The following is a 21,426-nucleotide window of genomic DNA, read 5'->3' as shown; positions in this document are numbered from 1 at the left end:
TTTCTTCTTATATTACTTCCATCCCCAACCCCACTTCCACCATTTTCTTTGGCTGGGGACAAATATTGTTCCTTGCCTGTCTCTACATTTTCTTATCTTCATCTCCCTTTCCATCCTTCTTAGCATTTGGTTTTAATCCATTCTCATATATTCAACCTTTTCATTCGTTAGCATTTTAATCATCCCCACTCACCTCTTATTTCCTTTTTTCTTTCCCAATGGCCTCCACCATTTCTTAACTATATTTGTGCACACTTTAATTATCATCACTTGTCCTTATCATGGATTGTTTTGCTCATTACCTCACCTTTGCTTATTTTCTTAGCACTCATCCTTACGATATGGATACTATCATAAATTTATGTTATCCCCATTAAACCTAAACTTGCTTCATTTTCCCCTTCCACCTTCACATCTTCTTCCCTTTCTATGCACTCTACACCCATTCTATTATAGTGCTTGAACAACATGATATACATGTTCAATTTCTTATTTTTTCTTCTAGATCCCTTGTTTTAACTAAATTTGCTATAACAAAAATCCTACATGGCATGTGCAAAACATTATTACTTCCATGTACTAACTCAGATTATAATGAGGACATTCTTCTTTCTACCTTTTTCCTTATGAAATGCACTTTAATTCTGTAATTTGTTTAGCATGCATTACACTTATTTTTTGAATTGACGAATGAATCTTTAGAAAAGTTTATGCCATCAGCTCCAAAAGTTTTGCTTAAACATTTTAAAACAATAAGAACAACTCGCATTTTCCCTCTTCTATTCACATAATGCAAATCTAAATACTTCACAATTGTTATCCCAAAAACCTCCTATTCATATACACTTCTACCCTTTCAATATATCTAGAGATACTAGGGACAATTCACCTCCCCTTCCTACTGAAAATGATTCTCTTCCTACAATTCCTAATACATCATCTCCAAAAGGCTCATTGGCAAATTCTCTTTCATTCCATTTAGTGAGTCTTACCCAACTAATGATAAGACTTGTATTCATTATGACGAGTATTTCTCCTTGGGCTGCCTATCACTTCCATTAACTATGTTGTGCTTTATTTTTTGTTTTCCTCTTGAAGCCCTTACTTTGGTAGGTTAACTTGGACATGCAAATCATGATTGCATCACCGATCATTCATTGCATATCGCATTGGATGAACTTCATAATTCCCTGGACATTGATGATACTCCTCATAATTCTCTCTCTATTGTTTTGTTGCACATATCACATACATCTATCATTTGAATAGATCCACTACATTCTATCAAAGAATTTTCTCTTCCCCTCCCATTACACTCCCGCACTCTTTCAAAGGGGGCATCATCACCCCTTTCTTCTAATCCGCCTCCTCACTCTTCCTCTCATACTATTACCACTTCCCTACCTCCACATATTTTGTCCTCTTCCATTGAACATGTCCCAAAATTGGTATGTCGATAACACATTTGGAGATAAAAGAGCAATTGGATAGCCTCACTGTAATACCACACGTTGTACACAACAATTTCTACAATATTCCTTGTCTTTTCACACCCTGGTATCCTTCTACCACCAACCTTCGGACCCTATGATTTGGAAATTATATTAGTCAAGGGATTCCTTGCATCACATGTGAATATCCTTTGCTCAAAATGGTTCCCAATCAAACAAATTCACACATTAGTTGGGCACAAGCATAATAATGGATTATAAATCTAGTGTGAAATTGTTAAGGTCAACAATTTATGATACTAAAGGAATGAAAGTCTCGCACAAATCTTTGGACTTGATTGCCAAGTTGTTTCTTGGCACCTAACCACTCAACATCCATCTTTACCTTAAAGTATTGCCCAGTTAAATAATGTCTCCATTGTTTTGTTGCATGCAAGCTAGCCAACATTACCTTTTCATTAATTAGTTTCAACAATTTTTTACCCTTGAGCTAGTGACTGTCAAATGTTATGGGTCTTTCTTCTTGCACAAGTATTCCTCATATGTCATGACCCAAAGCATCACATTCAACAATGGATGTTTTCAAAAAAATTGGAGTAGTTAGAATTGAGTCGAGAACATTGCTTTCTTTTGCTGCTCAAATGCCCTTATAGTTTCCTTATGCCACTGGATGGAATCATTCTTCAATGAAATTGTGAGAGGTAAAAGTAGCCAAAATAGGGTGGTTGGCCCAGGGAGAAGAACAAGAGGCAGAGCCTCTTATAGAAGACCAATAGCAAGAGGAAAACCACACAAAGGCAACTCAGTGAATACGCTTCTTTAACATCAAAAACCACCACCTAAGAAACAAAGTCATCCAAAAAACTAAACTACTAACCAGATCAAAACAGTAGAACCAGAGAGTATCAATTCACAGCAAATTACTGTAAGTTCTAAAAGAACTATTACTACCTACAGTAACGATAATAGTCATATACTAAAAGTTATGAGACGTGATGTTGTACTACCATGATTCTTTACAATTAAATAGAATGAAGATCATTTTTTATAAAATAAACAACACCATTAAGCAAATTGTCAGTTATTGGTCAAGGAAACTTATCTTTAATGGTGCACTCATTGAGCTCTCCATAATCAGGACACGCACTGCAGGTTTCATCCTTCTTGTGGACCATTGCTATAAGAAAGGAGTAAGAAATTTGACTATACAATATAATACCTACCCCTAACATCTCTTGAACAATTTTCTCAATCTCACCTTTTTGTACAGATGGAAATACTTGTAGGGCCTGATGTTGGGTGGTTGGTTTCCTAGTACTAGCTATATGCCATGATCATGATCTCTTTTATGAGGAAATCCTTTTGGTATCTCCTTGGAAAATAGTGAGTGCTTATCTATAACTATGTGCAGATCCAATAATGTAGAAGACTTTGATTGATATGCTTCTAATGAAAATAAATGGGCCACAAACCTATCTACTCCCTTCTTAACAAATTTAACCATCTATGAAGACTTTGTATGAAACCCACTTAGCTCTATTTTACTTCCCTTTAAGTGAAAGTGCATGAAAAGTTCTTGGAAGTTCATCTTAGTTGTTCCCAAAGTAGTAAGCCATTATACTCTCAAAACAACATTTATGGCACCCATCAAAACAGAAAACATTGGGCAATCAAGATGGTGATCTCCAATGAATAATGTGATGCTATGGCATTTCCTGAATGAATTAAAAGTACGTCCATTTTCTATCAAGACTTCAAATTTCGAAGTTTGATGTATAAAATAATTTAGATGAGTACCCTTTTTTTTTATGTTATCATTGTTTCCTTAATCTATCAACATTGTTACTCCTTCAAGCAACCAAAACATTAAGAGTTTGTGGGCCATTAAAACCTAGAAGTACATGACAAGAAATGATTGATTGGGGATATTGTGATTCATCATCTATCTCCTTGTCAACATCTACTATCGGTTCCTCTCCTCATTTAAACCTAGAACAATTTTTTTTCCACTACATTTAAGTCATCAGCTATATTTACCTTCATAGTTGGAACACAACTCTCCTATCTTTTCCTCTATTGGTTGTGGCATCAATCTAGTAGGTTGAGGGAGTGAGAGTGCTAACAATCCTTCTCTCTTATTTGATCAACAACTTTCCTTCTAGGAAGTATATACTTCTCTAACTTACATACTAAGATAAAAATACGCATACCTAATGTTGGATGTGATCCTTGAGACCACCCAAAAAATGAGTCATTCAGCTTCTTTGGAATTGTATCTACCTCTTCTCCTCATTTTCTTGTGGTGTCAATCCAATAGGTTGAGGGAGACATTGTGCTAACAAGCCTTCCTCTCTTATACTAACAACCCCTTCTAGAAACTAAATGCTACTAGTCTACCTTCATGCTAAGATGAAATACTTAGAAATAGACTTATGAATAAACATGTATACCGCATGTTGGATGTGATGCTTGAGACCATCCATAAATTAAGCCATTCCACTTCTTTGGAATTGTATCTACCCTCAAGGATAGACTTTGGAATTGTTGAATGTAATCCTATAAAAGTTGTCTAATAATCCATCTTTAACTAGCTGGTTGAAGTAGTTTTCAGCCACACTATTGTTGTATTGTGATTGTAGCTCCTCTATAAAAAATTAAAAACTGATCACGAGATGCTTAGATCGTTTTTCTTTCATATGGTATATAGCAATCAATACCAAATGACATGCTTTGGATTTACATAAGACGAACGGAACTTGTCTAAATTCAAGGAGTCTCGAGTTAACTCTCACTCGACAAGTCCTACGGGCTCAGACTTAGTCCCAACCAAGTCAAGGCTCACCAAGTCTCATGGAAATGGTAGACCACTGAGTCTGGGAGAATCCCAATACCCTAACTTCATTGAGCAAGTGGATGTCAAAAAGTTTTTAAAAACATTGTTTTAAATTTCTTTTCTAAAATGTATATACACTCCTCGCCCCTCAAAGAGATGTCATTTTATTTTGAAGGCATGTCATTTTATTTTGAAGGCGAGAAGGATGGAGAAAAGAAAGGTGAGAGAAAAAGTTAGAGTGCATTGCAGGGCAGCCAGAAAGGAGGTAGAGCAAAATCCCATTATTCTATCCCATTTGGGTTGCTTCATACTTATGTTTGCTGCATCAAGAGGAGTCTACCAACATTTAAGGAGTTCACATTTGATTAATAGGTAAGCTTAATCTTTGTGTTTTTTGGTGTTTTTAAACCAAAAATTGCATCGTTTGACTTTATTTACAATTCAAATCATTTTTCTATATTAGTTTACTAGATCAAAGAGTCCTCGATGCATTTGTTTTTTTCTTTTTTGGAACAAATCCTACATTTTTTGTATTAGTTTAATAATTATAAAGGACAATTCACAAATGCTCTGTTTTTTCTACTTTTGTGTTATTGCAGCATACCTAAGCTTTTTAAATCATTTTTCACACAATGTCTACTTCTGGAACCCCATTAGAAAGGACCCAACTTGTAAACCTGCTGAAACTTCTCTAGGGCAAAAAAGGGAGAGGTGAAACATGCGTATTGCAAAACAATTTAGCACGGATGCATTAATAGATTGAAATATCATCTTGCACACATACCTGCCCATGATGTTGTGGGATGTAAGGCACCTTCTGAGGTTGTTCATGAGATGCAAGTGCAATTACAAACATTTGAGGTGTGAAAAGAAATAAAAAGAGGTAAAGGGAGGATTGTGAAAGCGTGGTATTGAAGAGACTTCGTCCATGCCTCCATTTCATCCTAGTGCAAGTGCTAGTAGGAGTGTTAACTATGGTCCTAGAATTTGCAAACCTAAAATGGATTCATTTTTTCCCACACACTATTCCTCATTCCCAACCATTGCTTGAAAGTATGGGTTGGAACAAGGGAGCACATAATGTAGCTAGACATGAAATTGGAGACTTTTGGTACTACAGCACCAATCCATTCAATCAAGCTAGGTAAACAAAAATTGTTTGATTGTTCTAAATAATTTGGATTGATTGTCTCTTGAACTTTTATATTTAGACATATGTCAAATTCAAATTTACTGTTAAACTCTCCATTTTACAATACTTATTTTATTAAATTTATTGTGACGTGTTAGGTCTCCTTTTTTGTAAAATAGGTGGTGCCACAACTATTTGTGTGGCAAGGAGCAAAACCCCTAGTGAGCATGACTTGAAGGGCCTAACTTTGACACAAGAGGTGGCTGACATAAAAGCCATAATAGAGGAGAAACTATTGATATGGAGGAAGAAGGGTTTCATCATCATGACTAACAATTAGACCAATAGAAGAAATGGGACTCTTCTAAGTTTCCTTGTTTCTTTCTTAGGTGAGTTACTTCCTTCAATGCATTGATTTTGTGATTAATATTTTAAACTTATGCTTTTATTGAATCATTGATTTTCTTGATCTTTCAACTGGCACAATGCACATCAAATCAATTAATGCTTTATGACATACAAAAAATGCTATATAGCTTTGTGAGGTTTTAGAGGTCCTATATGAGGCAAGCAAGAGAATGTGGTACAAGTGGTGACAAACAATGAAAAAAATTATGTTGTAGCAAATAGACTATTAATGGAGAGGCATCTAGCATTATTTTGGTCTCTAGGACAAGAAACAAAATAAAATGGGCCAAATCTACCAAATCCTCCAATATGAGGCCTAAGCAATGGACAACACAGAGACCGAGAAACAAAATAAGGCTTCTAAGTCTAATGAGAGTAAAGTATCCTCCTTCACATCCTAATCGTAAGTACAAGACCTCCAAAGAGGAATCATCACAAAAGAAGAAGACATGTGCTTATTGCAAGAAATTAGGACATTGTGAGCATAGGTGTTATCAAAAGAAGATTGATTAACTTATATACCTTATTCAAAAGCACCAAATTTCACTTCCCAACATCAATATCTCCATCTTCTTTAACTTCACTATTAGCAACTTCACCATCTTCAACCACATAGACATGAACTGCAGGATTTGGTAAAGCACTCTCGGCTTCCACTACTCCTCAAAATGGTAGATGGCCTCTTCACTTAGGTGCATCTCATTATATGGCATCTTCAATGGATTTTTTTGCTCTTATGAATCTTATAATTCACCTAGCGATTTGATGGGTGACAATACATAAATAAAGGTTTGTGGGAAAGGTTCTATTGATATGGGTGAGGGATCATTTCGTGATATTCTTTGTCTACCCTCTATGATCACTAATATCCTTTAAGTTTATCAAATAACTCATGGTGCACAAGGTTAAATAGTTGAGTTCATGCCTGATCATGTATACATTAGAGATATGGAGACTAGAGATATCATTGTCACAAGTATACATTAGAGAGAGATATGTATACATGCCTGATCATGTTCATGAAGATTTCGGAGACTCACTTAAGGGGATCTCCCCTCTATTTGATGATAGTTTCAGGCTTCAACACTATTGTTGAGACATCCTTGAAGATTGACATTGATGATTTTCTCATTTACTTGATTTGTCACATTTCTTGATTGGATTTGTTCATGATTATGTGGTGAATTGGTTGTTCTTGTAGACTCCTAATCAATGTTCAGAGATTCCTATTTAGAGACTTCCTTATTTCAATTGGGTATGGATTGGCTTCCTTAGCATTCGGTGCTCTTGTTTCTTCCTAAGGGAAAATGAGTTGCTTGTAGACATTAAATCATCTTTTGTTTTCGAGCACACTTCACTAACATTGGAGCTTCTTCATTATGTGGGTGCATCTTCTCTCTCCTTTTTCATCCTATAGGGGGACCATTAATTGTATATACTTGATGTATGTAGTCCTTGCAAGGTATGGTTAAGTCCTCCATGCATCATCTTGTTTGTTTCTTCTCTCTCTTTTGGAGAGAAATTTCTCCCATGTGTTTTTCTCCTTTTCTCTGTGGGTGAGAGATTAAATTGCATCCGCATTGTACAGGGTACCTAAAATAAATGTGTAGTTGGGACCCACATTGCATCTTGCTTTCATATTGCAACTGATCTTCTCCCTGAGTTACTTAAGGGGAGATGTTTGAGTAAATGAGTTTTTATCATTTACTCATGCTTGAGTTTACTTGGGCATCATTATCAATTTTTAGTGCATTTTAGTTTTATTAGAATATTATAATGTTTCTTTAATGGTCATCTTAGTTAGTCTTTGGTTTATTAGGTAGTTTCTATTTTTGTCTTTAGTTAATGATTGTTCCTTTTAGAAACATCATCTTTGTAAACCTATATACCGAACTTTCATCTCCTTTGTTTAATACAACTACAACAACATCGATTTACCATAGCATGGTAGCAGAGCAGGTCGATGGGATTTCTTTAAATTTGGCAAATGTTTTAAGAAAAATTCGAGCCTCTTTTGATCTGGGATTTTTTCGAGAAATTTGCTTTTCAATTTTTAGAAATAAAAATCGTTAGAGGTATTTTATGGAACTTTTATGGTTCGTCTTCAAGGATTTTTTGCTGCAAATCAAAAGCCTAGTTAAGTGTTTTGATCCCGCAATTTCTTGGTTGCATCAAAAGTCTCTAATTTTTTTAGGGTTGCATGTACTTACATGTGCTGGTTTACCATGTGAAGTCTCGTGTTTTGCCGCCCTTAAAAATATCTAAAAGGTTTTCATAGAGTTTTTCATTAAAAAAAAATTCTAATGGATGTTTATAATTTTTCCCCTCGGAAAAATTATGATTCTGTAATTCGCAAAGTTGTGTGGGATTCCTTGGTGGGTTTATAATTTTTTCCTCAAAAATTATCTGGTGGGTTTTACCATTTTTCCTAAAAAAATGAAGCTTTGTATTGTCTGGTTTTTTCACCTCAAAAAACATGTTGGGTTTTGATCAATTTTTCACCTAAAAAATTGTGTTTGATTTTTTTGATTTTTCTCCTAAAAAATCACTCCTTTTTGTAGTTTGTTTTGGGGCATCATGCTCATCTGCAAAGTGTCATGTCCCCTTTTCAAATAATTAAAAAAGAAAATCTTTGCTAAGGCAGGCAGGCCCAAGAAAGTGAAGTTTTGGAAAAAGGGGGTTAATCTTTGGAAACCGTTGGACTAATAAATGAAAATTATTATTAAAATAAGTTTCATTAACCTCTCTTGGACGTGAGTTACAGTTATGCCCTCTTTTAAGGGGTTTGGAGGCATTTTGGGCTCATTCCAGAACTTGATTTTGCTGATTTCTTTGTTATTCTTCAGAGGCTGCCAAACCTGTGGAGAAAGAGACCCAAGAACGAGAGTTTGCAGGTTTCCAGGGAGACCCAAGAACGGGAGTTTGCAGGTTTTCCAGGAAGGCTAAGGACGGGAGTTTGAAGCCATTCCATGTGCATGCTCATACAGAGTTTGCCTTTGTGCTGAACAGTGTAGATTTGTGGGTTTTTGGGTGTGTTTTTTGCATGAGTTTGGTGTTTTCAGTTGAGCATTTCATATCAGTTTTGGTTGCTGCTGTATTTCAGACTTTAAGCTGTTAAAGTAGAGCTGAATATATGTATTGGGACGTGATTAAACTTCTGAGATAGTTTATTAGTGTTTTTGTGGTGTTTCCGAGCATTTTTGTGTCAATTTCGGGAGCCCAATGAGCATAGTTTTTGTCCTACATTTGTGAGTTGCTGTGTAAAGGCTATATAGATCTAGAAATTTCATTTTGTAGGCTTTTATGCTGCTGAAATTTCTGTAAAAATGTCCATTTTCAGATTTATTAATAATAGGTGAAGCTGTGAAGCTTTTGGCACCATTTCTGGCATACCCGATTTGGGGTTTCTTGAGAAATTTGGAGGATCTTTGTGATATTAGTTGTTTGATCTTAAAGATCTGATTAAAGGTTGGAAATATCATACAAAAATCAGAAAAGGGACATTTCAGTGGTATCAGAGCCATGATCTTGCCAGCCTAAGGGTTTGTAGAAGTTGCAGGTCAGTTTTGACAACTACCCAGATCTTGCATGTCAGTTTTGACAACTACCCAGATTTTGCATGTCATAATTTATGGTTGCATGTTTCTTCTAATCAAATGCATGTTAAAATTTATGGTTACATTCTACTTCTAATCATTTTCATGTTAGTTCTTGGTGAATTTGGTGGTTGTAGAAGTTTGCATTTCAGTTTTGACAAGTACCCAGATCTTGCATGTCAGTTTTGACAACTACCCAGATCTTGCATGTCATAATTTGGTGGTTGCATGTTGCTTCTAATCAGTTGCATGTCCAAATATATGGTTTCATGCTACTTCTAATCATTTGCATGTTAGTTCTTGGTGAATTTGGTGGTTGTAGAAGTTTGCATGTCAGTTTTGACAACTACCCAGATCTTGCATCTTGCATGTCATAATTTGGTGGTTGCATGTTGCTTCTAATCAGTTGCATGTCCAAATCTATGGTTGCATGCTACTTCTAATCATTTTCATGTTAGTTCTTGGTGCTTGAAGAAGTTATATCCTATTGGGGTTACACTCTACTTTATCCAGAATGGACAGGTATAGTACAGAGTCTCAGAGGGAACGATCTTGGACAATTGATAGCTAGAGTCAAAATAGTAGAAAGGATGGTTATTTAGACATTCGAGATAAACTTATGAAAATAAGCCATGACATGTCTAAACAGTTGGTTGAGCACCACCGTATAAATGACATGTTATCTGACCCAGCTAAGGTGGATAAGTTGACTGGATTTCTATTTGGCAGATTTTCTCACAGGACAGATGACACAATTCCCAAGAACTTGCATGAGGAGTTTGAGAAACTAGCTGATAGCCAGGTAGAGATCTCAAATTCTACTCTGCCACAGGAGGTGGTGGGAAAGGATATCACACAGATTGATAGTAACAGTCAACTTGATACTCAAATTGAGACAATTGTTTACAGGTCGTCAAAGGGTGATGCCACAGGTATTCAAGATGGTATAGTTACAACAGGCAGTGACTACAGTGTAGTGGGTTCAGATGATGATTATGAGGATGTTGTTGTGCAGGATGGTGAGATACCTGGTAGAGATGAGCAGACATTGAGCATTCATGACTTTGCTGAGAAAGAGTACCAGGCACAGTTAGATGCTTCATCACATGAGGTTGAGGCTGGTAGTACTTCACATGATTTGTCCAGCCAGCTGAAGGTGAACCAAGATAGTATTGTGACTTCATTATCTCATCATGACAGGTATGTGAAGTTAGTTGGTATTGGTCATATTACTCAGGTGAGGTGTTTGCTTGAGTTACCAGTTGATTCTAGTTTACGGATATGGACTCGAGATTGTTATATTGGCATTTGGGATTCAGTTGACTGGAGATCTTTAACACTTTTTGGTAGCAGTGTTTGTTTGGGTGCTATCATGGATTTGATTAGCAGATTACACGGTGTTGTCTTTTCTTGTGCCAGTATCTTGTTTGATGTTGGTATTAGTTTTTATACACCAATGTTGGGCTTTGTTCATATATCCAATCGACCATACTTGCTGGAATGTGTTGATGATATTTCATATTTGGCAGTGTGTATAGATGAGTCCCAAGATCATATTGGCATTGATGACATCTAGGAGGATGCAGTGGGCAATTTTGAAGACTTAGTTTCCTTGGGTACAGAGGAGTTGGACAGCAATGCTAATGTTTTTGATACTCCGTATGTTGATATGAGCTTTAGATTTGATTCACAGGATATGGATGGTAATACTCTAGAGACTAGTAACTTTGAGGACACTCCTTCAGACAGTGCATCAGAGGAGGTTTGTAGGAGACAGTCAAGCCAGTGCCATCATGTGTCTAATCAGTTGAGAGTTAGTGACCAAGACATTGCTATCACTTGCCAACATTTCGATGCTGCTCGTCAGTTGTTAGCAGTTTATGGATGGGGTTCTCCTACTAGTGATGAGCAGGGAGGAAGTTATCTTTCCTTGACAGAGATCCACTCTTTATGGGAGGCTATTCGGATTTTGAGACAAAATTATATGCAGTTGGTAGCCGACAGAGATTATCTTATGGAGTGGGGCAGTACAGCATATGATGCATTGTTGGCCAAGGAAGATGAGGTGAGTGAGCTTACTGAGCAGCTTGAGGTGACTTCTGAGATTCTTGAGAGTACACAGTTGGCTCTAAAGGAGTCACAGTTTCATTTGGCTAAGGTGACCATGGAGTTAGAGCGACTACAGTCTTTACCTAATTCTATACAGTCACAAGCTGTGGTGTTTGGTGATCTGAGGATGTCCATGGCCGAGATTGTTAGAGACAGTGGAGATGGGGATGCATCCATCCTTGATACTAACATTGGCATATCAGGTTCATTCCCACTAGAGTCAGGTTCAATTGAGTTGGGTGCTGTAGTAGATTTTTGTGGTGTGCCTGACATGGTGGTGACCTCTAGTACTAATGGCACGAAGACTAGAGATGTTGTATCAAAGACCATGTGTGACGTTGGTGAGCTGATAGTTGGCATGGTTCCTACTAGTAATACTACTCCCTTCGCAATGTCTTCAGAGGTAGTAGTCAGTTCCAACTTGGTTAATGATCGATTGCAGTTAGTTACATCTGGATTGCAGTCTGAGCCACTGACTGAGATTGGTGCATTCTATCGGCATTACACTGTGAGGTATGCTCATCTATCTACCTTTGATGACCATGTTGATGAGATGATGATACAGAGATGTACTTTGGTTCCTAGTGCTTATCATCAGTTATGGGATAGTTTGATGCCTCGGGATGAGAGTTGTGATGGGCATGACATGGTGATAGGTCCTGCAATTGACAGGTTGATAATACATGACTTAGAGCAGGAGTTTTGGAGTGATGCTTTAGCAGGTGTTGTTATTGATTCTACTCCTTTGGCTATGACATCTCTTGACTTAGCTGGTGATCAGTCACAGTGGGTTGTATCACTTCTTCATGGTGAGTTGTTGACTGAGGTTGGTTTTTTTTATCAACATTATATTGCAGGGTATGTACATCAGTTAGCATTTGATCCTTGTGCTGAGGAGTTGATGGCAGACAAATTTGGTTTGAATTCCATTTCTTACTCTTTATCTTGTAATGTCTTTTCACCATCAGCAGTGTATGGGAGTTATGGTTATGAGATAGTGGCTGATGATTTGCAGAGTTGTGTTGACTGCAAGAGTTGTACAGTGTGTGGATTCTCCATACTTGGTACAGTTTCATTCGAGAGGGTTCACCATTGTTGCAGAGTTGGATTGTACATTCCATATAGGCCAGTGGGATGCGTTGATGGTATTTACTGTGTTGGTAGTTTGATTTGTCCACTTTACTTGGGTTCTGATGTTCTAAGAGTTTGTGCCTCATGGGTTTTTGATTGTGATTTTGGAATTTGGTTGAGCTATAATTGTCAATTTGATTATGGATTCCTCTTGGTCATATTGCAGAGGATATTGCAGGAGCCTGTGTTAATTGGTAGTAGTATAGTTCATGACTACATTTGGGATCCAGGTGGATTGATTGGTTTATTGTTCAGCCATTGCTTGAGGACAAGCAATGATTGGGAGGGGAGGACTTGTCATGTCCCCTTTTCAAATAATTAAAAAAGAAAATCTTTGCTAAGGCAGGCAGGCCCAAGAAAGTGAAGTTTTGGAAAAAGGAGGTTAATCTTTGGAAACCGTTGGACTAATAAATGAAAATTATTATTAAAATAAGTTTCATTAACCTCTCTTGGACGTGAGTTACAGTTATGCCCTCTTTTAAGGGGTTTGGAGGCATTTTGGGCTCATTCCAGAACTTGATTTTGCTGATTTCTTTGTTATTCTTCAGAGGCTGCCAAACCTGTGGAGGAGACCCAAGAACGGGAGTTTGCAGATTTCCAGGGAGACCCAAGAACGGGAGTTTGCAGGTTTTCCAGGAAGGCTAAGGACGGGAGTTTGAAGCCATTCCATGTGCATGCTCATACAGAGTTTGCCTTTGTGCTGAACAGTGTAGATTTGTGGGTTTTTGGGTGTGTTTTTTGCATGAGTTTGGTGTTTTCAGTTGAGCATTTCATATCAGTTTTGGTTGCTGCTGTATTTCAGAATTTAAGCTGTTAAAGTAGAGCTAAATATATGTATTGGGACGTGATTAAACTTCTGAGATAGTTTATTAGTGTTTTTGTGGTGTTTCCGGGCATTTTTGTGTCAATTTCGGGAGCCCGATGAGCATAGTTTTTGTCCTACATTTGTGAGTTGTTGTGTAAAGGCTATATAGATCTGAAAATTTCATTTTGTAGGCTTTTATGCTGCTGAAATTTCTGTAAAAATGTCCATTTTCAGATTTATTAATAATAGGTGAAGCTGTGAAGCTTTTGGCACCATTTCTGGCATACCCGATTTGGGGTTTCTTGAGAAATTTGGAGGATCTTTGTGATATTAGTTGTTTGATCTTAAAGATCTGATTAAAGGTTGGAAATATCATACAAAAATCAGAAAAGGGACATTTCACAAAGTTTGGAGGGTTTGTCAATTTTTCCTCAAAATCGTGCTAGTTGTTCTCAATGTTTATCTTTGTCTCCAGGGAAGAGCAACTCTATTAGCCAACATTAGGTTGGATATTTTATGATGATTTCTAGTCAAATGTTTTGCTTATATAGGGAGGGTTAGTGCCGGACTTATCTCGATGGGAGAGTTAGTGGCAGGCTCTTGTCCCTTGTTGCAAAGCATTCTAAAGAAGGGGACACCCTTCTCTGTTCTTTTATGGATGAATTTTACCTTCTTGGTCGTTAACATTTTGCACATCCAAGAAGGGTCTCAATAGTAGAAAAATGTTTTGAAGAATTTGTGACCAAAAGACATTAGTTAGACAATGACCATTAAGGGAAGGTATTAGAATATTATAATGTTCCTATAATGGTCATCTTAGTCTTCATTTTATTAGGTAGTTCCTATTTCCGTCTTTAGTTCACAATTGTTTCTTTTAGAAACATCGTCTTTGTAAATCTATATAAGGAGCTTTCATCTCATTTGTTTAATACAACTACAACAACATCGATTTACCATAACAAGTTTTTGGTAGTTTCATTGTCAATTATCTATAGGTTCTCCCTCCATGCCTTTATAAGAAAGACATCTGTACATCATTTCTGCATCTCAAATCAATCCATCTTCTTGGTGAAATATTTGTTTCTCTATGTGGTGAGTATATTACAAGTAGTAGTTTCTAGGCTCTAGCAATGAAGTTCTACTCCAATGTCAGATCAAAATAATCCGAAAAAAATTATTGTAACTTACTAGGCCTACATCTCATTTTCCATGAAAAGTTTGCAATCAATTAGCTGATTTGCAACCTTGAGAACAAATTTGGTGAAAACCATACCTTTGCAAAAAGTTGTAGAAATCTGCTCAAATTTATTTGAAATTTGGAATATAGCAGATTCAGCATATCCTTGAAAAACCCTCTAAAATATTTAAAAAAACATTTTCCAAAATCAGAGAGAAGGGTGCTTCTCAAAACAATTTTCAATACTCTAAAAAATTGCCTTGTTTATTGCCTTCACAATGCCAAGATCATGCTCTAATACCACTTGATCTAGAATAATTTGCACAAGAAAAGAACATAATATGATATAAGTTGTGGAAGTACTTAATATTTTTAAAGGAGATAAAAGCCACTTCAAGGGGGTAAAACTTTCAAATATCTCCAATTAGAACACAATTCACTATGTGATCATAAACTTACCACTAGCTTCCATATACCTAATTGTGGCATGGCTGACACCAAGGCTGACTTGGATAATTATAACTTGTAAATTAACCTAACTACCTACATAAGACTATAAAAATAATTAAATAATTAGAAATTTAGCCGACTAGTCATAACCGTGAGCACATATAAGACTAAGGGAAAAACAAAATATAATTTCTGTTTATAGTTTTAGGTTCTAAGTTTAACTAGATCTCAGAGTGTTTTCCTTTATAATTTGAACTGTTCTATTGTATGTGCCATTCCAATTTGTGTTGTCTCGAAATAGACAAAAACAAAACATAAACAATTTTAAGTGTCTCTAAAAGGGAACAAAATATAAAAAGCTGAGCATTCAATGAAATCCCTCTTTGCAGTTGAAGGGATGTTCAAAGAACTTGTGGGGTACAAAACTAAGTAATTACAAGCTGAGCATTCAATAGTAGTGAATGAGTTGCTACCAGCTTTGTATACGGCTACAGGAAAAAAATGTCGATCAATAAAAGATATCAGCTATGAAATTAATGGGGACAAATCTAGTTGTTTCCTCACTCTTCGGACATATTCTCTGGAGCTAAATGTGCTGATAAAATTAGAGAAACTCAATTTTCACAAAGCACAACGCCTTGGGATGGTAGGTGGAAAAGTTTGTCAGTAAAAGAAGATATGTTTCTCAGTGCATATATGTTGATGATAATTTAATGCTTGAAGATTTGAACATTGCTAATGATCTAATTCTTGAAGATTTGAACATTGATAATGATCTAATTCTTCAAGATTTGGACTTATATTGGTTGTTAGGTAAACATTCAAATGATGAGGATAATAAGTGTTGCGAGGCCAGGGCCTACAGTTGATACCCATTGTTGATCTTGAAAATAAAGAGCAGGTGATTGAACTTCTTCTCTAGCATTTTCAGCTTTTCCCAAAGGATGATGCTTTGACTGAGTTTAAAGTTGAGCATATTGAAAGTAATGGGAGAAGAGAAGCAAATCATGTAAAGATCGTTATTTCCATAGATATGTTGCTGCTACAGGGCATTGCTAGATATTTTTAAAAAGGAGCCATAATATCTCCATCTACCGAAAAAAATCCCTTGTGGTACAAGATTTTCCATAACCAAATGACATGAATCAATTTGTGCTAAATTTTTCATTGCAAAACTATTCTTACCTGCCTAAACCTTGACTCTTCATAATGATTTCACCGTGATTTTTAAGATATGAGTTGCCATAGCTAGAACCTAGACTCAAATGGGGAAGGATTGTTACTTTTTCCAACCTAATGGCTTCATATAGTTAGTATGCCTCCTCTTTGTCTGTAAGTAGGTAGATAGTTGTTTTATCCAATACCAATGTTGTCATGTTATTCCCTTTCAAGTTATGTGTTTTCTTATCATTTTGTTTTACGTTAGATATCAAAACAGTTACGACTTCGTTACCCACATATAAGATGTTAGATGCTTGCTTTTCTGGAGATTCACATTTCTCTTATGGCCCAAGGTTGTCCCATCGTCTCCAAAAAGAATCAATGTTGGTACCCATACAAAACTTAGTTCTATTACTTTTTGTCAATTGATGGTAATTAATTAGGTCATCATTGTTGAGATAATCAAAAATTGATTATTTTCCTCCAAATAAGTAGCAAAGTTATCTTATCATGGTCTCATTGTTCGGTTTAACATTCTTGCAAATTGCTCGATGTTGAACTCTTGTAAGAAAAAGATGAAATGGAAATAGATATTTGGAGGCTTCAAGAATGGGATGAAGAAAAAGAAATGTCAACAACTTGAACCTTTAAAGAAGATTGGTAAAGAGAAGTAATCTAGCAGATTAGTTCGGAGGCAAAGCCGCCTCCAAAATTCCACCTAAGTTATCTAAAAGGTGGCTAGCAAATAAATTACTCCACCCAAGTTTAAAGATGTGGTGAAGTCAATACAAAACTCTGCCCAAGGTGGCTAAGTGACTAATAGCTTCTATCATCAAGTGACAAAGTGTATGGGAAACTACAAGTATGGAGGAAAACACTCCAAGTGATGAAGTTTTTTAGTTGTCAAGGTTTGGGTGGCTTTTCTAACAGGCAAGGCCACTAGCAAGTTTTCTTAAAGTGGTAATAGGCTTGTAAAACCATGCCAAGCTTAAAAGTGGCAAATCGCTCATGAATCCCTTCTCAACATGTGGCAAGACATTAAGTAATTGGCACTTGAGGATTGAAAGAGAAACAAGATAACAACAATTGGTACTATCTTGTAGTGGCAATGCTGTGAAAAAGTTTTACTTTAGGTTTCCAAAATTTGGCAAAGTGATTTGAAAACTCCGTCTTAAAATGAAAAAGTAGACTTCAATGATTAGAGGCATCTTGGAGTGCCAACGTCAATGCAAAAGGGTGTTCAAGAAGTGGCAGTGTACAAAGGTGTGCCCAAGGTTGCAGGAGTGTTAGTTATCCACACCAAAGCTAAGTCATTAAAAAAATAGGATGAAGGGCACAATTTTGTCTAGCTTAACCACCTATAATTTCTATCCAAAGTTGTAAAAGTGAGTGGAATATCCATAAAGTTTTACCAAGTTAGAAACGGTAGGGAATGATTCATGAAAGTATGCCAAATATTTGTGGGGATGTATTAATGAAGTGGGCACACTTTTGGAGTGGAAAAGCCACACAAATAGTGTCAACTATAAATAAAAAAGGTGGTGTGCATCTCGTAATTACCACTGAAAACTCCACCAAAAGACAAATATAAAAGACATATAAACCCATTTTTTGACCTTCGTATTTAATTCATTGTAATAGGATCAGTTTTATTGTCCTTTTTCCTGAAGATAGGAATTGAATTTTAAAGCAGTGTTTCTTTATGAATAGTTTATTAGTGTCATATACCTCAAAGTTACCTCTTGGGAGATTATGCGTAAGGGGCTTGAGCACATAATTTGTTATGGAAGTTCCTGCCAAACTTATTCTACACAACTTTTCATTTGAACTTTATAATGAAGTTACTGCATTTTCATTGATGAACAACGGTGGAAGTCATGCTTATGTTGCAGAGGCTATTATTCAATTAAAGCTATCTTAATTGTGATTTGTATGCTTGTAATTTGGAGTAAAATGATGATGGATTGTTTTGAATTGCACTTTGGATTGTTAAAAATTGTCTAGTTAAAGTGTAGCTTTTAATGCAGTTTAACACCATGAAATTGTGTGGTGTTCACTTGTCTGATAACTTCATGTTAATGTAGATTTTTTGGTCTTTAATTTAACCAGTGGCAGCATCGTCTTTGCTTCAGCCAATGGGAAGTTGAGTTCATCAAATATGCCTCATAGTTTGCCCTGGTTAAATACGAAAATTCTGGCTGCCAGTTTTGACTATTGATAGTTCGGTACTTCACTTGGGAAAAAAACATAGTCAATTAGATATCTGCATAAGTTCAAAACCCCATTGAATCCTGTACAATGTGCATATTAAATCTCAGAGCTTCCCTTGTAATTCGAAAAACAATTCTACCATATATGTTCTATCCCATTTTGTGCTGTTTGGCAAAAGACATATTAAAACACCAACACCTGGGAGAACTAATTGACTAAGATTTGGAGGATGGAAAGCTTATTACCCAAATCAAACGATAATTGAAACACTTCATCATCATCTTCTTAACATCACAGTACCATTATTGACAACTAGATTAAGCATCTTGATTATAAACATAGCATTTAGAATAGCATTATTCCAATCTGTTATAAACTTATACCTTGTGAGAAAGGTAAACCTACACAGGTAGATGCTGTTACACTTGATGAATTCCCAATCCAGAAGCAATGTCTTACCTCCACAAGTAGATGCTGTTACACTTGAGGAATTTCTTATGGATTCACCTGGAATAATGAAAACCTAAAGTTGAATTGTTTCTTCGGCAATATATCTTCAAGCTTAGTACTTTCAAGATCTTAATTATGATATGTACTAGTCCCCTGGTGATGAAATTTATAAAAAATGAGGATGTGCTGACTTGTTTCATGAGATATATAATCTCTTTGGAGCCTCGATATCACTGATAAGAAATCTTCAACTGGTATATGAACCATAAAAAAATGGTTGGATGAACAGGTTGAAAATTTTTGGTTGAAAATTTGCTAGTAAAATATCATAACTATTAGTAAAACTGTCTCCAGCCAGAAGATGGGTGCATCTTTACTCCTAAATATATTATTTGTTATGGGTTGAAGTTTTCGTTCACTAAATCTCATGTATGCTGTCACCAGATTTGCATAAAATCTAACCATCATAATAGCAGATACATGTAGAGGATGCAGTAACTAACCACAATAAGAGGATGACTTCATCTTCCAATGCCCAATATACCAAGAGACCAAAAGCATATATTATTGCCTATATATAGAATCACAAGGCCAATCATTGTCTCTCATCCACCATGAAGATTAGTAGCATCCATCGCATCTAATTAGATGGATGACAACATGATAAGACCTCCTTAGAAAAAGTTTTGTGGTTGGGGCTCACTTGTAGTAAATCATCTCATTCTTAAAATCAGTTTTAGTGCAACAGGGTCATAAACAAGGCCTTAATTCATCCTAACAGTCCCACTTTGGCCACCAGACCAGACCAGCTCAACACCATACTACAGATTATCTACTATCAAGTTTCGCCTTATATGCTAGGAGAGAAATAGGGAGCATTGGTTCTCGCTCAGCTCACATTCTGAAGTTTGCCTTCTGTGCATGAGTTTTGCTTAGTTTCTTACATAATTGAGGTACATTTTTAGACTATTGGCTCCAATTAGAACTAATGATGGTCCGTAGTGTACATTAAAATATAAATTATGTACATGGGCTCATGGTGCAATGGTATGTCAATTGGCCTATAACCCAGCTCAACACAATAGTACAGGTTATCTACTTTCCAGTTCTTTGACCGTATGTGCTAGGAGAAGAATTGGAAGCTTTTGTTCTTGCTCTACTCTTGTTCCAAAATTCATTTTTTGTGCATGTATTATGCTTGCTTTCTTACTTATATTTTCTTCAGGTCCAATTTTTAGACTGTTGCCTCTATATGGAATTGAATATCTTTCTACTCAAAATTATATATAAATTATGCACATGGTGCATGGTGCAATGCAATGTCTATTGGCCTACCATCCAGCTAAAAATTATACTACAGAAATTACCCAGTACTTTGGTCTAATGCTAGGAGAGAACTTGGGAGCTTTTATTTGATATGATATGCTTGCCCAGCTGCTGTTCTTAAGTTCTATTTCTGTGTATGATATGCTTGCCCTCTTTCTTATATATTCTTGAAGTCCAGTTTTGACTATTGGCTCTAATTAGAATTCAAGATCTTTCAATATGTGCTTTGCAGAGTACAAAAAAATATAAGTTATGCGGATGGCCACATGGTGCAATGGTATGCATGTTGGTCTTATACCCAGCTCAACACCAAAGCACAGATTTTATGGTATCCAACTCTTTGACCAAATAGGCTAGAAGAGGAATTGGAAGCTTTTGTGTTCGCTCAACATTTGTACTTAAGTTCTCTTTCTGGGCATGATTTGTGCTAATCTTTTTATATATACTTGAAATCTATCTTTAGACTATTGGCTCTAATTGGAATTGAATATCTTTCTAATTTTGGTTCTTAGACATTAATTTACACACTTGGACACATGATGTAATGGTATGTCAATTGGCTATTTGGCAATACGTACTATGTGTGAGTCCTGTGTGGATATTTGTTTCATTTAAGAATGTTTCTCGATGGACAATGTATTTCAAAATAGAGACCCTCTTTTGAGGAACCCCAAAACTGGGGCTACTTGAACCAGAATTCATGAGTCAATATTACTTTCGAAAAGATAAGCAGCTGATTGTTTAAGTCCCAAAGTTGTTTTTAGAAAATGAAGAACAAATGAACTCACGGTTTGGTATTCAAAGAACATTACCTGAAAATGTGAAACCTTATTAAAAACTAAAAAATATACAAAGAAGAAAACTGAAACTGCAGATATGACCTAAAATAAAAGTTATTCCTTAATGGCAATCTTAGAAAATGAATCCAAGGCACTGAGTTGTAGGGGCAATGGGAATATTTGTAAAAGCATGGCTTGTGGCGAGTTATTCATCCGGCAAATCCGAAGCCCATTTCAGATAACCCATGTTTAATTGGATGCAGTCAAACGTGACCCAGGTTTACAAATCTTAAGAATGTGGCCCTTAATTATTATTCTTACCCAACCCGTAAAACGCAAAAAGAAATTGTCAGCCAATCCAACCTTATCTGAACCATTCAGAATACAAGTTTCTGTGTGTGAGAGAG

At 36.1% G+C, this 21,426-nt stretch overlaps 1 protein-coding gene across 1 annotated transcript in view; it reads right to left on the bottom strand.

The window, feature by feature from the left end:
- Window positions 1–21,426, bottom strand: part of LOC149575163 (protein CURVATURE THYLAKOID 1A, chloroplastic-like) — a 39,859-nt gene that overhangs the window by 17,942 nt on the left and 491 nt on the right. The gene's annotated exons all lie outside the window — the stretch shown is intronic.

This window comes from Cupressus sempervirens, chromosome 2 (genome assembly GCF_028749045.1).
Source record: "Cupressus sempervirens isolate cs-2001-9-10 chromosome 2, ASM2874904v1, whole genome shotgun sequence".
In the NCBI taxonomy this organism is placed as follows: domain Eukaryota; kingdom Viridiplantae; phylum Streptophyta; class Pinopsida; order Cupressales; family Cupressaceae; genus Cupressus; species Cupressus sempervirens.
The sequence above is the reverse complement of the archived record's forward strand: the minus strand, read 5'-3'. Positions and strand labels throughout refer to the sequence as shown.